Below are 18,596 nucleotides of genomic sequence, written 5' to 3'. Positions count from 1 at the left end.
TTTCACAACAGTGCGTTAAACTTAAACTGTACTGATAGTTCCATATGTTTTCCTTTGTTTTAGCAGAGACAAAGTACAGCTTGAAAGTGTTTACATTTAATAAACAGCACTATTACAAAACATGTAATGAACAACCGGACACTTATAAAGAAAAAAAAAATGCAATTTCTGCATAGTTCTATGCCTCATCCAGTGGGCCAGATTAGACCCTCTGGCGGTTCCGTTTTTGGCCCGCCGTCCATATATTTGACGCCTGTGCCACAGAGTGTATAAATACCACTGACTGTACAAAACTATCATACTAAACTAGTTAAATACTTGACGAGTAGTTTTCGCCCAGATCCCCACGCAGACGCAGACTGACCTTCTTTGAGCCAATCAGAAGGAGAACAGCGACAACCAATCAGCGTTAAGCATTAATTGTCTTTGACCTTTGAGTCAAACGAGGGACGCGCAGCTTTTAAAAAACGTTAGCGAAGCGTCGGGTTAATGCAGACGGCGTTTGTCTATATTTATTCTTTTATATTTATTAAAGTTGAATTTAACCAGGTGTAACTGTCTCGGCAGCTGGCCCAACTTTCCCCATAAAATAAGCCACGCAGCTATTGCGAACATGTAAGCTAACGTTAGCTGGCAAGCATAAATTAGCTAAATTAGTGTACCTGTTTTTCATTTCACTGTGAGCCGATATTAACCTCCGCTCCTCGTTGTTGCTGTTGAGGTTTGGGAAGAGAGACACAGGAGCTGTTCGTGTGGAGACTTATGCAGTTTCCATTTTTCTCCCGGAAAATCATAAGGACCCTGGTAAGTTTGATAGTCCGACAATAGACGCTCCCTCTTCCTCCCTGCGTCTCAATGAATGCGTGGTAAAATAACAACAGAAATAAATGAAAAAGCAGCAAAAAAGTTTGTTATGGAGTGGTTCAACTGTAGCTAAGCTGGCAGTTAATTTAAAAATGCTTTTGAATATAAGGTGTATTTTTCTATTTCTGATATAAAAAGCTTTACAAATAAAATCAATGTTCCTCACAGGGACTTTTCCATTTCCAGGAAATGATTTGGGATCATTTTAAGGACAAGGTTTGCTCCAGGCTTGTCAGGTAGGCTGTTTTTCTTGAATCTTTCTGTGGACATTCTGTTAGAGGAAGGGATTGATTTTCTGACACCGTTGTGTATATTTTGAAGTACAAGCGTCATGCTTGTTGTTATGTATGACTCGTGTAGAATCATGATGGAAGGCAGAAAAAAAAAAAGAAAAACAACAAGATACTGTTTTCAGTGTGAGAAATACAAGATTGCCAGTCGTTACGCCGAGATTCGACACTGGCATTGTGCTTTTAATTTCGAGTCCTGCATGAGGAAAAATCCGTTTTGGAAACACTGTGAGCAGGTAATTGCAGATAGCACTCCCAAGTGCCTCAGTAAATGCCTTTTGATTTCAACACCAGGCGAACGAACAGGAGCTCTCCATTAACAGCATTTGGCCAGACAACATCTTGTCGTAATTATGAACATGTTTCCACGAGAAAATGCTGTAATGGTGGCTAGACGCCGTGTGTTGATAATTACGTAGTGGATAATGGACAGAGGATAGTAGCACATTGCAGGAGGTGCTGGACCCAATGGGCTGTGATAATTAACCAAAATCTTAATGACACTGGGTGAAATAATTCCCCCCTGGCTCATATATGATAAATATTTAATGTTTCATTACAATAATGAACGGGAATGCAAAACGCCAAAACACTGACTGTCAAACTTTCGCCACTGTTGTCTTGTAATTAGAGAAAGCTCTAACTGTCTTAGCAATTTCCCAGAGCAGCCTCTGCCAGCGTTTAGCACTCTCATGCAGGAGCAGTGACAGGGAAGGGAATTGCGCGTGGAGCAGAGTTGGACTGCACAGTGAAGCGTCGTGCAGCAATTCAGCACTTGGCGTCCACTGTCTCTGAATACTTAATCCTTTTGACAATTAAAGAGTTACACATTATAGGCCTGCTTACAAAGAGCTGTCACATTTGTGTACACATGATTCTGGGACAGATGTCATCTGAGAGTGAGCCAAAGTTCTTTTTTTTTTTTTTTTTTTCCCTACAAAGACAGAATTTTTATGCAACGAGAACAATTATCGAAAGCATGTGAAGTCGCCCTCTTCGCTGAGGTTGTGCCCAAGACGGGCGAGTGACTAGAGGCGTCTTGTAGAAATGACAAAGCGACTTGTCTTGTGCAAACACAAGTTATTTTGACCACCTTGCCTCTGTGTAAGCTCGCCGTGCGCAGTTGAGAAATTATGATTCAGTTTTCGTCCGGGCAGTTTTAACCCACATAGACACCGGAGGGAACAGTGATCAATACACTGTACTTGACCATCATTATCAAGACTTATATCCCCTTCAGTTCAGGGCCCATTAAATCAGACGACCGCATTTTTTTTCTGCCCGGTGTCTGACCGAGACTCCCGAGCCACATTAAAGTCTGATTTACGCGTCTTTAATGACGGGCCACCCTTAATTAGCTGATGGCGCAAAAACACGGCCACTTCTGAAAAGGATGACCATCTAAGACTCGTGAAAACCGTGGCTGTGGGCCACCCTCGATCCGTCATCTGTATCAAGCCCTGCTCGCATTGCAAAAACAGCTTCCTCTGGTGGCTGAGGCCATACCTCATATGTTGAGAGATGCCAGAGGCAATAATGAATCCTTGCTGAGATGCCTGCTTCCCTAGAATCAATTCAGGGTACCAGTTATGTGAAGCTTTGGGTCTGCAGCGAGCTCTATAACTTCTCTCTCCTGAAGTATCTGCTGTCAGACGGAGGACTCTGATGAGTTCTTCCCCTCTTGTTTTGGTCACAACCCATTGGTTCCAGCCCAGAGGCTCGCTATATCATTAGCAAAAAAATAATTTAGTTAGTTTAATGGAGTGACTTAGACTAACAAGTTGTTGCAACAAGAGTACCCTGAAGTGACTTGATATGTATTACCGCGGTTGTAGCGGTTGCTCATTAGCTCCTTGCAGTGTTATTGCAGTGAGGCTCATAAGAAACCTGCATAATATCCATGCACGGCTCTAAAAGAGAGACGTTTGATAAATTGCATAATAACCAGATTAGCACACGATGTCACACTAAGCCTCTGGCGAACGGCAAGGGAATTGGGAAGCTTCTACCCTCCCTGTGAGATGAGAACGATATAAATAGAAACCTTGAAGCACAATTTGTCAAGTTACATGAGCAGAAATGCATTTCCCCCCTTTTCCACCCCACCCTGAGTGTGTACGTGTCCTTTGAGGCAGATTTCATCAAGTCATTATTAAAATGGTGACGGATCTGTGAGAGCATTGACAAATATCTAGTGGAAACGTCACGTTCACTTGATGACCTTTAGTCTTGTTGCCTGACTCGCAGACTTAGAGTGTTTTCTAAGATGAAATAAACTCTGCAGTGACATAATGTGTTCTATTAGGCAAAATTATGTGCGCCTGTCCAAAATGGTAATTTTGTCTGTTTCGAAGCTTAGAAGCGAAATTGGATTGTGCACTTTAGTCAAGGTTGATGGCCGGGCTGCACACTTTGTCACCAGTAAAGTCGCAGTTCTCACAAAACGTGGTGAAAAGCTCCCGAACGTATTATTATACACTACAATGAGACTTATTTGCTTTAGATTTATACTTACATAAACAGCACATGAATACAAGAAGGCACATTTCACTATTTATTTGGCATTTCATTCTTTGAAGCACAATAAATGTGGTGGGGCCATGACTCTTCTGAAGGACCAATGTTTAAAATAAGTTGTACTTTTATCACATGACAGTGCGGAAAGGTCCCAATTCACTGACTCTTTTTTTTTTTTTTTTTTCAACTCTCCTTACAAAGTGCTATTGTGATGAAAAGGACATTACGTAGAGTTCCTTTGAAAGCTCTCAGAGCTTAATTTACCAGACGCCTCGACGCTCATATTGCTCACCTGCGGTAGACTTTTCTCCAATTATCTGTCTATTAAAAGAGTTGCAGATTTATACAGGTAAATTACAAGAAAGGTGGTTTGTTACAGTGGCAAAGAGAACATTTAATTAGCCCGCATTCTATAGAAACAGTGGCGAGGGCTAACAAAAGATGGGGACTGTAGAAAGGCTTCTTAGAAAGAGCTCTATAGAATCTGACTACTTTATAACCGCAAAGAGAGAGAGAACGGAGTCACGGCTGTTAAAATTTTATTTTTATCGAGCTGTTCACCGAGTAGCAATAACCCTAAGAAGTTGTTGAATTTTATACATTTATTTGGACACATTTTGATCTGTGCTGTCCCTTAACATTTTGTTGCCATTCACATGTCTGAAGAGCTTTAGACAATGACATTTGGTACGACTCTACACGGTGCCCGAAGGTGAATCTTAATGACTCTATTGCGTCCCCGTTTTTCCCATATTTTTCCCGTATCCTGTTAAAAGTCTCGTCATGCATTTAGCGTTCCCACGAGCTCCGTTTTTGTTCTCCTATTCCACCATTTGTATGTGTGCTAATGGGTTTTGACTTTAATTTCTGAGGATGAGCTTTTCCACAGTGCCATCACAAGGTCGAACATTTTAAACATCCAGTATTTAAGTTTAAACTGATGGCGTCATCCTTATAATAGAGCCACTGGCATGGAAATACTTATTCGTGTCTATGCTTTCATTCTGAGGCAACTGAACATTATACATTTTTGTATTTTCTGACCTTAGTGATCAAGCGGTGGACTTGACCTTTAACTTGTAGTTTGTTCACAAACTGTGGTTCGGATTTAAAAACAAAAAACAAAAGCTTTTATCAACACTGTGGGTTGAACGAAGATTTCCATGACAAGATTTAAGCTATATACCTACTGACTGTCTATATGAAATGTGATGGGAAAACAAGTTAAATAATAACTGTATGTAGAGAAAGGAGAAGAGGTGATGATTGTACCTGTACATCTGTCCTCTGTTTTGTATTCTGGTAATGAAGCTCACTGCTGGCTGGCTGGTCGTCTCCGTCTTCTCAGAGGACCTACATCCCTCCTCTGCCTTAGATTGTTTCCTCACGAAGTTTAAAAATTGGCTATAACATAACATTTTTTTTAAAATATACATTGGCCGTCTGAGTCTGCACTTCACCTGTTTATGCTTTGTCATACACTAGTTGAATATTGAATGTAGCTTGGGCCCCTCCCTGGTGTCGGTGGAAGTGCAGCGTCTTTATTCTCCACAGGGCAACAAATGAATAACGTGTGTGTTCCAATGACGTTGCAAACAAGCCGAGCCATGAATTTAGAACAGGATATTGGCTGGAGGGGAGCTGTTTGGAAAGTAATTACATCAAAGGCTGTTGTGGGAATATTTGTGACATAAAAATTGCTGCTGCTGATAAGCAAGGCCCCACAAGGCAGTAGTTAGGGACTCCTGCCTTATGGGCAGCACACTGTGGTTCTTTCTCATGCAGAATAATTACTCTTACATTTATGAATCTACCTGTCTGTTGGATTTTAGGACGTAAATCTGTCTGATTGTTTGTCACGATTCTCAACAACTGCATTTCACTTACATTTACGTGTGTTGTTAGTTCAAATCACATGTTTTTTTTGTCAAACATGATGTTTAAGTTGCTTTTATCTGTCCTTTTTGGTTTGTGTGTCTTGGGAGATTTGTTGATCCTCACTTTATCTTACTGTAGTGAAGTGAAATAAAGTGAGCTGTGTGGTGTCCCTGCATCCTCCTACGATATTCTATATTCTGTATCAGTTACTTAGTCCTTAGATGCTCATGACCTCTTTCTGTACCTGTCTTGACTCTATTTAGCCTTTAATGATTGAGGGGTTTCAGTCTGTGCATGAGCTGCCTCTGCAATACACAGCTCCACCCTCCTCAAGCATATAGAGCCTGTCAGGGGGCGCTGACCTACATAGTCACTGTTGAGTCATGGATGCAGGGGTGGGTTTTGACAGACCTACATAGTTCTGGTTAGCGAGAAACGGTAGCTTATTCTGGTTGGCCATCATAGTGCCATTTTGTTGAGGGGATCAGCGAAGCCTGATTTCACAGAAATAGGGTTACAGTGCATGACCTCTTCTCAAATCGTATATGTCGGGATGCTTTTACGCCTTTATTTTGCACCTTTCCAGGGAGTAATACGAGACAACATATGGCAGAGTGGCATTTAACCTTGGTTCAGTTCGGATTCACGGGTTGTTGACACAATGTTCTGACATACTGTAGACAGTACACACTTTTGCAAACAGTTGGTCACAATGTGGATATAATGGCAGTAATGTACTAACCCTAACCCTATGAACAACAAGTTTGGTTTGAGCTTCCATGGTAGCCCAGAAAACAACAACATTCTACTGCGAATTGGTGTAAAAGTACCCTAAGAGATGGAGGAACAAATTCCCGCATCTCCAATTCCTCTGTCCCTTTTTTTTGTTCCAAACACATCATTAGTGGTGCACTGGCTATCAGGTGTACCGGCTCAAAACCTGGAGGATTTCCATTATGAAATGAGACACACAGTTAGCAGTGAATGATGACAGTCCAACGATTTTGCTAAGACAATCCTGCTGCACCACTGCAGGTTTCAGTAATGACCAATATAATTATCTCCTTGGAGAAGGTTATTGTTACTCTAACAATCTGTTTGTATGTTGGATTCATGTTTTAGTCAACACTGACCTTTTTGTCAATCATTAATGCACAAAACACAATGATATCAGTGTGTTCTCAGTGGCTCAAGCTGCATCAGATTTTACTGAAGGGTGTATAATTGTGTTAACTAAAGTGGCAGTTTATTTTTTGGGTCATAATGACAGTGTTGGCAATGCTTTAAAAAAAGAAATCCATCTGTTCAAGGCATTTATTGAACATGGTTTCTCAAACCGAACGGCCCCCATAACAATCTCGTTTGCACAACATAAAATATGATTTTGATTATCCAGAGAAAATGGTGTCTGGAGCTTCAGATAAAAAAAAATTCTGTGAGATATTTCAAGGGGCTCAGTGTGCATTGATCCTTACATAATCTGAGTTAGAGTGATTTCAGAGTATAAACTGCACAGAATAGCCCAACGGTTTTATGTGCAGGAAAGCACCAGGAGGTCATGTTGTTCTTCCAGAAATTGCTGGAGTTGGTTGTCTTAATTGAGGCTGTGTTCTCTGCGAGTTGCGACTGCACACATCCCTCAAATTATTGAGTGCCGATGGAGCGCACATATTATTCCTGCTTTAACCAGCTGAAACGGACGACCCCTAATACATCTTCCAGGGAGTTGTGAAGGACAGATTATCAGTTTCCCTGGCTGGGACACCTTAGACTCTGTTGGAAACAGTCTTCGATATTCTGCCCTGATATGTGCGGAAAAACGGGTTTGTGTTTTGTGTCGTGTGTGAAGCCAGATCTGCATCAGAAGGAGAACTAGTTTGTGTATCAGGAGAACGATTCACTTCGCTTGTAAGGCTCAACAAATCGAAAACACAGTGATGTCAAACTGAACCAGAGCAGCGCCAACAATTTAGTACTAATTTATTTCAAATGACACACAATTTGTCTTTTCAGATGTATTATCAGAAACCATTCAATAAATTTACCCTTTTCAAAGCCATAATATAAAAAAAAAAAAGATTGAATAAGACATGGTGGTTGTGTTCCAAACACTTTTCCCTGGATTGTTTTACCAACTGGGACCAATACGATGCTACTTTTCATAAGCCATTGTGAGATTAACAGTCCGCAGTGTGGACATCCAACATTAACTCTATGTTGTAATGTTATCCACTAAATTGATGCCAGAATAAAACCAGACCAGTGGGGCTAAGGTGGAGAGCAGAGCTAACAGTTTGCATGATGTGGCCACTTTCACTGCGTCTGTGTGTTAGCAGGTGTGTTAACCGACTGGTGTTTAGCTGTAGTGGTGTTGTCATTTATATGCTAGTTTTCTATCTGCCCTGTGTGCTACTGTGAAACAGCAGACTAACTGATTTAACCTGTTATTTGCAAACTGATACTATGCTACTACATCTTTGTGTAAGAATCTCCGTTAACATATTTTACTATTTAATACAAACTCTAATTCTTGTGGTCTGAACTTTATTGGTCAACCATATGGGCTGATGGAGCTTCAGGAGCTGCCGTACTACGCTGCTGATACGATGAACGGTTATTGTTAGGGTTAGGTTGCGAAGGCAACTGTGACACTCTGAGTTGGGAGAGGGCACTGCCTGCTGCCAAAATGAAGCACGCAAAATAATTACGGGCCCATTGTGATAGATATAAAATATTGTTATTATTATCTTTATCTGAATAATGAGACAGAGCTTTCACATTTATACCCTAAAATGTTCCAGGTTGTAATGCCAGACTTTTAATTACCTGTGCTGTTATTATTTGTTATGGCTCGGGCCAACCTATCATTGTGATTGGTATTGATTGGCCAATCAAGGCATTTTTACAACGATCATATCAGATTACGCACGTAGCCAAAGCTGATGTCGTGTATTTGTTTTATGCCTGACCTTAACAAAACCTGAATGTGTCTGTTGTGCGGGAGTTCTTTACAGCCTTTAAGGGAAGTGGCCGTGTGTGTTACTCGTGTGTGATGTAAGTGACTGTGTACTTGTTGGAAAGTGTGTGAGAGCTAACACTGCAAAATGCTGGCTGCATGAAACCCATAACGCCGTCCGTTCACAGAGTAACGTTTATGTGGCAAAAAGTGGCAACATTATTTTATGGTGTTGTTGAGCATTGTGCTGACCTGCTGGTCTTTGGAGGACAAATAAAGGGCCTGATTCTCTTGCTCCTTTTTCCCTCATAGTTTTGTCTGAACCAAAAGCAACAAGCCAGGGTACAGAAGTGAAGCCAGCCTAAAACCAGAGGCATCTTTATCACAGCATGGAGTTGTGAATTGTTGACTTTGTACTGATATGATGATCTTAAAGTTAAATGATGAGTAAATGATGTGTTGACACCAGCTGGAAGTGTAAATTTCTGTGTCTAGGCTGTGATGGCAGACTTTTAATTTTAATTTAAGATGCTGATATTGTAGTTATGGATACACAACATGAGAAAATGGCCCTCAGACATGCTAGAATACGACAGTGATGTCATGCAATGCTGAACAGTCTGATGTCCTCTTATTGTCCCTTTCATTCATTTGTTCAATTGTCACTTCCTGCATTTTCTCATTCACACTTATTCTGCGTTTGCATTTTTACTCACTTAAAATATTAGAGCAGTGACAATAGTAGTTACAACAAGTACTTCTTGGCTGCTTTTGGTTTGACAGACTGTTGTGAACGAGCTCACAGTGGCAGCACCGACACTCAACAGGCCCAAGTATCGATCATATCATTCACTGTTGTCACCTGTGTTGTTTCCATGCACTTCCTATGAGAACACTGAGGGTGATGTATTATACTCTACATCATCTGGTCATCAGTGATATAAGCAATCTCTTGTAAACTGTCTGGTGCTATTATTTTAAAATGTAGCTTGTGCAAGTTTCAGATTTAATATCTGAGAGAGTATCTGTGAAGTTTCTCCTTAAGTGTGTGATGCAAGCTGCTTTCAAAGTCGGGTAAGATTTTAAAACTCTTGTAGTCCGAGCCCAGCTCTAGGTGGCCATTTGAGGGAATCATGGTGTGGAGTTATGAAATCTTTGACTAAAAAATTATACTATTTTTTATTTTTTTTGCACAGAACTGCCTTAATTCTTCGTGGAATATTTGGTAACATTCCTCGGTCCTTGGTCCATACTGATATGATAAGTTTGCTGTGCATGATAGCATCACACAGTTGCTGCAGATTTGTCAGCTGAACATCTATGATGTGAATCTCTCGTTCCACCACATCCCAAAGGTGCTCTGTTGGATTGAGATCTGGTGACTGTGGAGGCCATTGGAGTACAGTGAACTCACTGTCATGTTCCAGAAACCAGTTTGAGATGATATGAGCTTTGTGACATGGTGCATTATCCTGCTGGAAGTAGCCATCAGAAGATGGTTCACTGTGATTATAAAGGGATGGACATGGTCAGTAACAATACTCAGGTAGGCTGTGGCATTTAACCCATGGTCAGTTTGTACTAAGAAACAAGAAAATATCCCCAACACCATCACCACCACCATCCTGAACCATTGATACAAGGCAGGACGGATCCATGCTTTCATGTTGTTTACGCCAAATTGTGACCCTGTCATCCAGATGTCGCAGCTGAAATCTTCTATTGTCCAATTTTGGTGAGAACTGTAGTCTCAGTTTCCTGTTCTTAACTGACAGCAGTGGCACCTGTGTGGTCTTCAGCTACTGTCCCCCATCTTCTTCAAGGTTGGACGTGTGGTGATGGTATTCTGCATTCCCTGGTTGTAACGAGTTGTTATTTGAGTTACTGTTGCCTTTCTATCATCTCCAACCAGTCTGTCCATTCTCATCCACACAACTGCTGCTCACTGGATATTTTCTCTTTTTCGGACCATTCTCTGTAAACTCTAGAGATGGTTGTGCATGAAGATGCCAGTAGATCAGCAGTTTCTGAAATACTCTGGCACCAACAACTGTACCACGTTCAAAGTCACTTAAATCCCCTTTCTTCCCCATTCTGATGCTCGGTTTGAACTTCAGCAAGTTGTCTTGATCACTTCTACATGCCTCAATGCATTGAATTTCAACCATGTGTTGGCTGATTAGCTATTTGTATTAACAAGCAATTGAACAGGTGTAACTAATGAAGTGGCAAATACTGTATATCAACCATTAGTTTGCCATGATGGGGCATGGAATTTATATTACATGTAAACTCTGTGAAACTATGTGAAGAAGACAGGGTTTGAATTATATTTACACACTGCACATAACGTGCTTAATATATCTTAGTTTGATTCCTGGATCCATTCATCTGTACATTTATGGACAGGTCTTATGTTTTGTTGTCATTGCCACTATCATGCTGGTTGATTCTATTCAGAAAGTGTAATCCACCAGACCTTCATTAAAGAATTTCAATGGTTTCTTTTTTTTTTTTTTTGTTTAAGAATAGAAATAATGAACGATTACAAAAAATTATTGTTTTGGCACATTTGGAAGTCATTTTTAATTTCACAGTCGCTGAGCAAATGTACAAAAGAGATATGGATTACAGTTCTATTTTGATGTGAAATTAGGAAATGAAATTGTCTTTCATTTTTTAACAAAAGAAACAGGATTTTGTTTTTATTTTAAGCGGGTTTTGTCTGCGCGTGGGTGTGAGTGTTTGCGTGGGATCGTGTGCGCCAGAATGATGTGTGTAAATGCGAACCTGCGATCGGAATCGGTGTACGGAAGCAGATGTTTTCTCAGGGGGTGTGTGGCGCGCTCAGCACTGTTTGGAAAAGGATGCACACTGTGCTCACTGTAATTGGTGCATGCGTTAAAGCCAATCCTCGCTGAGCTCCCTTGTGCGGTTTGTTATCCTGCGTCCCCACCTTCTTCCCAGAGGATTGAAATCCAGGTCATTGCACTGCAGACTCTGAAATGCGCCCGAAGTGGCAAGACAGTGGAAGACGGATTACCCTCAAAGACACCGATATCCCCAAAGCGGACCCTCCTTGTAATCTCACCATTTATCGCCTCTATGTATGTGTATGTTGATCACAGTGGCCCTCGAGCCCCATGACTAGGCCTTTTTTTTTTTCCCTTTGTTATTGTGTCCACAATTATTTGAGCAGACTGCGCTCATTTTCTCTAATTGTTTCCATCCACCTTTATAAAAACACCCGGATTAAATTTAAATGTCATCATCATCATCATTTCCAAACAGTTTTGCACAATTTGTTAATCGTGATCATTTAAATGATGCTGAAATTTCCCGATGGTGACCGCCCTGCCCAGGAGACGACGTTTGAATATTTCTGGAACTATTTTGTGTCGTTCATTACCATATTTTTGATCACTATAATCTTAGAAACTTGTGTTTTTTTCAGTTTTTTTGTTTTTTTTCTCACGTCTGGTTTATAAACACATGCTGTTTGTCACCTTTTGAGCATTCAGTGCTCAAAAGAGAGTTTAGTTCTTCAGACAAAAATGAAACGTTTAATATGCAAATGGGACGGAAATAGAAAGTGAAGTTGAGATTGATGCTTCTGTTCCCAAGCCGTTCCCCAATTCCTTTTACCGACTAATCAGCAGCTGGTCTGGAGGAGGACTTAAATGTGTCTTCAACATTCTGCTTGAGAATTGTTTATAGTTTTTTTTTTAACAGATGCAAATTTTATTCAAGGTCTTTTTATAGGATAAACTGAAATGTGCGATAATCTCAGTCTTAAACCTAAAAGATGTAAAAGTGATTAGGCTTGAAGATAGCACCTTGTAACCTGACGTATCTTCATGGTTTACTTGTCTGGTTACGCTTACATTCAATTTACACCTATTAGATGTAACATTATGACCACCTTCCTAATATTGTGTAGGTCTCCCTTGAGCCTCCAAAACAGTTGTGACTCATCAGATAATGGACATAATTCTTCTGAGGGTGTCCTGTGGTGTCTGGTTAGGGGGGGTCTTTGGGTCCTTTGGCTTGAGGGTTTTTTTTGGATCGGATCATCCCACAGACACTTGGTCAGTTTGGGATCTTGTGAATTTGGAGGCCAGGTCAACACCTTGTGCTGCTTTTCATGTTTTTTGAGATGTTCCTAAAATGTTTGTGTGTGTCTGTGTCAGGCTGCGTCCTCCTGGGGATGGTTGCTGCCATCAAGGAGTGTGTTGCCTGGGTTTGGGGGGACCTGGTCTGGTCTGGGTGGGTGGTACATGTCTATGCAACATACAGATGTCAGGTCCAAAAGTTTCCCAGCAGAACATCGTATTGTCAGTGGTTTTAATATTGTAGCTGATCAGTATATGTTGTGCCTGCTTTAATTCTTCATCACAGTGATGTGTGTAGGATGGACAATTATTATTGTAAAAGCAGTTGACTTATTTTTAGATCCACTAAAAAAAAAAAAAAAAAGCTCTGTAAACCATCTGTATCATAGCAGAGTTTACTGGATTCACAAAATCAATTTTTACAGACTCGTATAGCTAAGTTTCAAGTTGGGTGTGTGATTATTAAAGCTTAGGGCCTCGAGATTTATCATACAGGACAGTTATAGTTGCTAACTAAGTCATTAAAATTTGTGTTGCATGCACATATTAATGTGTGGATTTAACCCGTTTATATTCACCTGGACTGAAAAGCTAACTGTATTTATTTATTCATTTATTTACATCAAGTGTGTTGTTAAAATTCAACAAGTACTGGCTTTTTCAGTGGGAACTGAATTGTGAAATGTAAACTCTGGGCCATTTTCTTCCTGTGCCACGATTTCTTCCTGCAGTCCAAAGAGCTGCATGTTCGCTGAACTGAAGACTCTAGATGGGCTCAAGAGGGAGATAATAGTGTGACAGAGGTATCTGTATGTGGCTCCTGTAATAGATTGTGATCACAGTTCTGTTTTCAGAATGAGAATGAGACATGTGAGCGACTTAACATGGTAAAACCGTCCTGTATTCATTGCACCACACTAAATAGCAAGTTATCGTAGATGAAACATATGCCTTTAAAAAGATGTGGCGATCACCAGCCGTGCCACGGTCATATACAGCACGACACGAGACCAGCAGTGGCTGTCTCCTCGTGTTGATTTGCCAATGCTAATGATCAACAAGAAATCTTTCGTAACAACTGCTGATTTTCCACAGGAGAGTTCTAATATAATGCCTGCGTTCCTTATGTTTTTCATTGAGGCTCTGGCAGCTGGCTGGTCATGATGCTCCCTGTGCGTTTGTCAGATTACAGGCAGCCTAGACCCTGGAACCAGGAGACTATTTTTAGATGGCTAATAAGAATTCATTTAAGGCAGCGCCTTCAGTTGAAACAATATGTTCGGTGAGCAACACTGTCGAGATAAGGAAATAGGGAGAAAACCGCGCGAAATGATTAATTACCTCCAAGTTCTTGTTGACTGTGTAAATAATAGAAGAATACTGGCAAAAAAAAAAAAAAAAAAAAAAACGTGCTTGGTTCTTTTGCCCATAACTGCACGTGAAACATTAATGGGTGGCTGTGACTTTCGATCATGTCACAGTTGAGCAACAGCAACTGTAAGTGTCTATTGTATCAAATAAATATTTCAAGCTTCAACACGATAAGACCCTCTTCCTCTGCGTCGCCTCTCCAAGGCTGCTCTTTGATACCAGATTCCTCTTTGCTCGGAGACATCATGATCCGTCTCTGACCCAAAAGCACCATCCAGATGCACGGCAGCTTCACACACACCGCGGCCGGCTGTCATATGGAGTTCAGTGAAACACATCTGAAGCATGCAATATTTATCGCCACATCCACAAAGGGCCTTTCACGGACACAATTGTTGCAAACTGCTCTCATGGTTTCACAGTGAACTTAAGTCGTTTCTGACGGCTCTCTGGCTGAAACAGGGAAACTCGTCTGCTTCCATGCACCGACGTTTGAATCAGAATTTGAATTTGATGGTTGGTTGCGTTGTGGGAAGTTAAGTCTTTGGCTTCTTTCATTACAGAGACAGAATGTGAGAAACACTTATGAGTAAATTTTAAGTACAGTTATTTAATTGTTCGCATGTTACTTCCAGTCGAATCTTAATAAACCACTTCGGCACCATCTTAATGAGACAATAATCACAGTTTTTGGATATTAAGCCCTTCCTAAACAATAACTAATCATAATATTACAAAGTCTTTATAAGATTTAGGATATTAACAAATATTTAACATAGTAATCTTAATTTCCTTCGTGTATAATTGTGAATCAATCTATTTCTGTGCAACATCTGTTTCACTCGCGTCTGTTAACGACCAGACACGTACCTGACTAGTGTCTGTTAACAGCTGACACCTGCAGAGTTTCTTATTTAAGCCCCAGCTCCCCACCCGTCCTTTAGAACTGAAGAAGCTACTTGGATGAGCAGTAAAACCTCTTCAAGAAGCTCTACAAGTCCAGCTTCCTTTTCTTTCTTTAACATTTTGGGATATACCATGACCTGGATGACTGAGGACCTTCATAGACAATCTTCATAGGCTTTTATGTTTTCAGTGAAGTGGAAGCCAGTGTTCCTCCTCCTACGTGTAAAGGCATAGGAGGAGGGAGGGTGGTTGAATTATTCACAGCAATTTGCGGCCAAAACCCAAAAGTACAACACAGGAAACGATCAGGTGAGCAGAGAGATGGGAGTTCAGAGAAGTGAAGAGAGTGATGAAAGAACCAGACTAGACCTCATAATAAATTACCAGCAATGCTCAAACAACGATTTTTAGGTTAACACAACTGTCATTGTTAGTTATTTCGATATTAGAGGAGACATGGGCTAAGGTGTCAGCAGCTGTCGAGTTGCAAGTGCAAAGCTTGTTATCATGTCGGTCTAATTGTCATTTGCATCTTGAACAGCGAATGCCAGATATAGCAACAGGACACTGAGACAGTGAAACGAGGAAATTAATTAATGGAGTGAGGGAGACGTGGTAGATGAGCAGAGACGGTTTTAACATGAACAGTAAGAAATGTGGTAAATTCTGGGTGATACGTCATAATAACGTATAGTGAGATAAGTCTTGTCAGATAAAAGAAATGCTCATTATTTAATCAGGTGGAGAGGATTTTAAAAGTAGGCATATAATTGGAAGTTAATTATTTCACATTGTATTAGTTATCATGACAGAAAATGTCGATTGCTGACTTCTGATGCTTCAATGATTCAGCAAGACTTTGTCTTCGGAAAAATTTCAGCGAAAGTTTCAGGCGCCATTGTTGAAGGTGAATCAGGAAGCAGAAACAAATATCAACCCAGTCTGCAAAAAAAAAGGCCCAGCGCCGACTAGCATTGGGTGGCGTTTTCATAGAGCGAGCCAGACTGACGAGCGCACAAGTACAAAAGTCTCATAGCATTGGGGCGGCAGCGTAGGCTACGTGCGAAGGTTACTGCATCTAGATCTCGCAGTACTCTAAAACCGCCTTTGGGCTGTTTACACTGAACCTCATAAACATGGTCATTAACATCCTTGCGTACAGGATCATAACAGCCTCCAGGTTTCTCACCATTATACATAAAGTCTGAGGAAATAATCACGATCAGCAAGGAAACAAAGTACTTTAGTGTGCTTGGGGTGGCATTTAGAATGGCACTGCATGTATTAATGATTATTTGTGATGAACATGCTTTTGTTTTATGACGTGACTCTTGCTATGCCAGGCCCAGATTATCCAGGTAAAATATTATGCTTTTTCTTACTTGGTAGACCGTCCTCTGCATAATATTTAACTATAAAAATGGTTTAATAATGAAATCCAGGTCAACACTGAGAATGATGGCAAGAAACAGGAAAAAGAAAGTGTCTCATGTTCTTCATGGAGTTGGCTGTCCTTATGTGGTGCGTCGCCGCAGCAAAGTCGTATTCTGCCATAACAATCCCTGGCTTCCACTGCTGGCAAGTGAGAGATTAGTTTATTGGTATGAAGATGGAGGTGGAATAATAAGCCGTGCAAATTGACACCACCGTTTTATATTCATGATTTAAAAGAACAAAAATATAATCTGATTAGTTTCACTTAGGGCCTTTGTTCTCATTGTAATGATAATCTGGGATGCTGAGGTTGAGTGCTAAGGTTTTTGCCATATCTCATAAATAAGCAGCAGATGCAGAGAACAAAAATGGCTAAAAGATACAATGGTAGTCTCCACACCTCAGAAGAATACCAGCGGTGCATTATGGTAATTCATTAATGAGATCAGTCCCAGAATGATTAAAACACAGCTGTCCTGAATTATTTTCATCTGCATTTTATTTATTTATTTATTTTTTTTAGGGGGAGGTAGAGAAAAGTGAGACGTGGCGCTGTGCCACAACCAGACCTTGAAGTGCTTAAACATCCGTTGGATGGCTAGCTGTCATGCTTAAAACCAGCCTTCAGGAAATGTAGCTGTGGAGGAAAAAAAAAAAAAAAAAAAACATCTATGAGGGCTGGTGAGCAAAAGAGCGGTTGCCATGGTGATGCAGTGGCAGACGGGCCCAGAGAGCTGGATGCTGGTTTCTATGGGCCGCGCGACGTCAGGCGGGGTGTGGAGTGGCCGGGGCTGTAATGATCCTTTGCGATGGTGTGTTGACAAACCTGCTGATGGGCCTCGGAGCCAGGAGCAGGCGTGAGGAATTAACTGTCTGTCCCTCAAATCCCTCACAAAGGACGGTTCAAAACGCAGGACTGTGTCGACCGAGCGCTGATTTACCAGGCTTCTCTTCATATGCAGATGAGCGTGTTTAATTGTTGCGGCGCGCTAGTCCTAATGTATGAGAGGGAAGAGGAAACGCATCCAGAGATGTGTATTCAAATGAAATATTCAAGACTTGTAATGAAATATTCTGTCAGTTTGGAGTTTCTATGAGCGACTCTGTGAGTGGAGCTGCTTTTAAGAAGGGAGGCAGGCTGCTTTAATGAGCCTCCGGGCAGCCGCAGCCAGGCCTCTGAACTCTGCCCGTTTGTTTAGGGGCCTTTATTCTTTGTCTGCTGTGCACTTTCATGGCTAGATGATGGAGCAGACATTGCATTAAAGAATAGGTTGTTGAAATTCTACCACCATTTCTGTCTCGGCAGCGCGCAGGACGATCGTCTGACATTTTTGAAGTCGGCTTCCCCGTCTTGATCAGCGGGTCTGATGTGCTCAGTCACAACAATAATCATGTCTCATGGTCATATTGTGTAGTGAATTTTGTCTGGAAAACACGTTTTCAATTAACAGCTAGATGGGAAATTGATACCCCAATCAAATTTGATAAAAATTGGCAACGATATTCTTATAGTCATTTTTTTATATATTTTACACGTTTCTAATGGGCATATCCAGATTGCTTAATTAGAGACACACTGGATATGTTAATTATGCCAAGAGGAAAGGGGCTGGGGTGTTAAATTAATTCACAGTACAGTGGCTCATCCACTAAAAACAAGAGGCATTTTAAAGGTTTGCAGTGTAATCGCAGGAGTACAAAGAGAATTGAAATAACAGCGGCCTAGATTGTATCTTGAGGTGAAACCGCACAAAGGAAGCACAACTCGACAGAGGTGCTTATCATTTTGCGCCATAAAACATTTCCCGTTAAGAAACCACTTACAAACACCCACTGAAGAAGTATACCCAATAAAGGAATTCTAGTGGGCGTACTAACGAAGCGGCTGAACTTTTGATTATGCAATGCAATCAAATCTCTTTGTTAAAATTCAACTGATACTATGTTCCCTTCTGAACAATTACATGTAGTAAATCAGCTCCTAATCGCCAATTTACTGGCTTTCACTTGAGAAAAAGTTGTTTCATTTTGTAATTTCACTGTTAAATTATAAAGACCTTTATCTGAGCACCGCATGTGGCAAGGAAGCAGCCAGTGCCTCCCGCTTTATCTGTGTATGTTAAAGAATCAAAAATTTAATTAAAAAAAAAAAAAAATCTAAAAGCAGGACTTCCCGTGACTTCCCTTAATTAGGAAATGGCTCACAATCTTCAGTTCGTGGGGACAGAAATCCCAACAGGAACGGTCACAGATACGTGCTGGTTGTAG

General features: G+C 40.9%; 1 long non-coding RNA gene across 1 annotated transcript in view; it reads left to right on the top strand.

The window, feature by feature from the left end:
• Positions 1–453: 453 nt before the first annotated feature.
• LOC125005323 overlaps positions 454–18,596 on the top strand; it is a 179,289-nt gene continuing 161,146 nt past the window's right edge. Inside the window, exons 1-2 of the long non-coding RNA XR_007112443.1 lie at positions 454–804; positions 1,033–1,100. This is a non-coding gene — a long non-coding RNA (uncharacterized LOC125005323). The remainder of the gene's footprint in view (positions 805–1,032; positions 1,101–18,596) is intronic.

The sequence above is a fragment of the Mugil cephalus genome, chromosome 3, assembly GCF_022458985.1.
Source record: "Mugil cephalus isolate CIBA_MC_2020 chromosome 3, CIBA_Mcephalus_1.1, whole genome shotgun sequence".
NCBI classification, from domain to species: Eukaryota; Metazoa; Chordata; class Actinopteri; order Mugiliformes; family Mugilidae; genus Mugil; species Mugil cephalus.
This window is presented reverse-complemented; position numbering and strand designations above follow the sequence as displayed.